Raw genomic sequence first — 3,355 nt, 5'->3', positions numbered from 1 at the left:
GTTGGTATAGAGAAATGCAACTGATTTCTGTGCATTGATTTTATATCCTGACACTACTGAATTTCTTTATGAGTTCTAGTAGTTTTGGAGTGAAGTCTTTTGGGTTTTCCATGTTAAATATCATATCATCTGCAAAGAGCAGAGTTTGATTTCTTCTCTGCCAATTTGGATGCCTTTTATTTCTTTTTGTTGTCTGATTGTTGAGGCGAGGACTTGTAGTACTGTGTTGAATAGCAGTGGTGATAGTGGACAGCCCTGCCATGTTCCTGACTGTAGGGAAAAGCTCTCAGTTTTTCCCCCATTGAAGGTGATATTCACTGTGGGTTTTTCATGGATGGCTTTTTTGATATTGAGGTATGTACCCTCTATCCTACACTGTGAAGAGTTTTAATCAAGAAAGATGCTGTACTTTGTCAAATGGTTTTTCAGCATCTATTGAGAGTATCATGTGGTTCTTTTTTTTATTAATGTATTGTATCACATTGATTTGCAGATGTTGAACCAACCTTGCAGCCCAGGAATAAATCCCACTTGGTTGTGGTGAATAATCCTTTTAAAGTACTGTTGGATCCTATTGGCCAATATCTTTTTTAAAAAAAATTTTTATTTTTTATAAACATATATTTTTATCCCCAGGGGCACAGGTCTGTGAATCGCCAGGTTTACACACTTCACAGCACTCACCAAAGCACATACCCTCCCCAATGTCCATAACCCCACCCCCCTTCTCCCAACACCCCTCCCCCCAGCAACCCTCAGTTTGTTTTGTGAGATTGAGTCACTTATGATTTGTCTCCCTCCTGATTCCATCTTGTTTCATTTATTCTTCTACCCACTTAAGCCCCCATGTTGCATCACCACTTCCTCATATCAGGGAGATCATATGATAGTTGTCTTTCTCCGCTTGGCTTATTTTGCTAAGCATGATACGCTCTAGTTCCATCCATGTTGTCGCAAATGGCAAGATTTCATTTCTTTTGATGGCTGCATAGTATTCCATTGTGTATATATACCACATCTTCTTGATCCATTCATCTGTTGATGGACATCTAGGTTCTTTCCATAGTTTGGCTATTGTGGACATTGCTGCTATAAACATTTGGGTGCACGTGCCCCTTTGGATCACCACATTTGTATCTTTAGGGTAAATACCCAGTAGTGCAATTGCTGGGTCATAGGGCAGTTCTATTTTCAACATTTTGAGGAACCTCCATGTTGTTTTCCAGAGTGGTTGCACCAGCTTCTATTGGCCAATATCTTGGTGAGAATTTTGCATCTGTGTTCATCAAGGATATTGGTTTGTAATTCTCCTTTTTGATGGGGTCTTTGTCTGGTTTTGGGATCAAGGTGATGCTGGCCTTATAAAATGAGTTTGGAAGTTTTACTTCCATTCCTATTTTTTTTTAAATTTTCAATTTATTTATTTTCAGAAAAACAGTATTCATTATTTTTTCTCCCCACCCAGTGCTCCATGCAATCCATGCCCTCTATAATACACACCACCTGGTACCCCAAACTCCCAACCCCTGCCACTTCAAACCCCTCAGATTGTTTTTCAGAGTCCATAGTCTCTCGTGATTCACCTCCCCTTCCAATTTACCCCAACTCCCTTCTCCTCTCTAACACCCCTTGTCCTCCATGATATTTGTTATGCTCCACAAATAAGTGAAACCATATGATAATTGACTCTCTCTGCTTGACTTATTTCACTCAGCATAATCTCTTCCTGTCCCGTCCATGTTGCTACAAAAGTTGGGTATTCATCCTTTCTGATGGAGGCATAATACTCCATAGTGTATATGGACCACATCTTCCTTATCCATTCGTCCGTTGAAGGGCATCTTTATTACAAAGCTGTGATCACTAAGACAGCATGGTACTGGCATAAAAACAGACACATAGACCAGTGGAACAGAGTAGAGAGCCCAGATATGGACCCTCAACTCTATGGTCAATTAATCTTCGAAAAAACAGGAAAAAATATACAGTGGAAAAAAGACAGTCTCTTCAATAAATGGTGCTGGGAAAACTGGGCAGCTATATGTAGAAGAATGAAACTCGACCATTCTCTTACACCGTACACAAAGATAAACTCAAAATGGATAAAAGACCTCAACATGAGACAGGAATCCATCAGAATCCTAGAGGAGACCATAGGCAGTAATCTCTTCTATATCAGCCACAGCAACTTCTTTCAAGATATGTCTCCAAAGGCAAAGGAAACAAAAGCGAAATTAAACTTTTGGGACTTCATCAAAATCAAAAGCTTCTTCACAGCAAAGGAAACAGTCAAAAAAAACAAAGAGGCAACCCACAGAATGGGAGAAGATCTTTGCAAATGACAGTACAGAGAAAAGGTTGATATCCAGGATCTATAATGAACTCCTCAAACTCAACACACACAAAACAGGCAAACATATCAAAAAATGGACAGAAGATATGGACAGACACTTCTCCAATCAAGACATACAGATGGCTATCAGACACATGAAAAAATGTTCATCATCATTAGCCATTCTTATTTTTTTGGAACAGCTTCAGGAGAATAGGAATTAATTCTTCTCTAAATGCTTGGTAGAATTCCCCTGGGAAACCATCTCACTCTGGGCTCTTAGTTGTTGGCAGATTTTTGATGACTGCTTCAATCTCCTTACTAGTTATGGATCTGTTCAGGTTTTCTCTTTCTTCCTGGTTCAGTTTTGGTAGCTTATATGTCTCTAGGAATACATCCATCTCTTCAAGATTGTCAAATTTGCTGGCGTATAGTTGCTTGTAATATGTTCTTATAATTGTTTGTATTTCTTTGATGTTGGTTGTGATCTCTCCTCTTTCATTCATGATTTTATTTATTTGGGTCCTTTTTTCTTTTTGATAAGCCTGGCCAGGGGTTTATCAATTTTATTAATTCCTTCAAAGAACCAGCTCCTAGTTTCATTGATTTGTTCTACTGTTCTTTTGGTTTCTATTTCATTGATTTTTGCTCTGATCTTTATGATTTCTCTTCTTCTGCTGGATTTAGGGTTTCTTTGCTGTTCTTTATCTAGCTCGTTTAGGTGTAGGGTTAGGTTGTATTCTTGAGACCTTTCTTGTTTCTTGGGAAGGGTTTGTATTGCTATATACTTTTCTGTCAGGACGGCCTTTGCTGTGTCCCAAAGATTTTGAACAGTTGTGCTTTCATTTTCATTTGTTTCCATGAATTTTTTGCAAGTAACTTCTCCCATTCCATAGGTTGTCTCTTAGTGTTGTTAACTGTTCCCTTTGCTGTGCAAAGCTTTTTATCTTGATGAAGTCTCAATAGTGTGAAGTTAGTCTTAGAAATATATCATAATCCCTAGGGACTGTCTGTGGAAGCAGC

This window comes from Mustela putorius, unplaced genomic scaffold (assembly GCF_011764305.1).
Source record: "Mustela putorius furo isolate JIRA1106 unplaced genomic scaffold, ASM1176430v1.1 tig00537295_pilon_pilon_pilon, whole genome shotgun sequence".
NCBI classification, from domain to species: Eukaryota; Metazoa; Chordata; class Mammalia; order Carnivora; family Mustelidae; genus Mustela; species Mustela putorius.
This window is presented reverse-complemented; position numbering follows the sequence as displayed.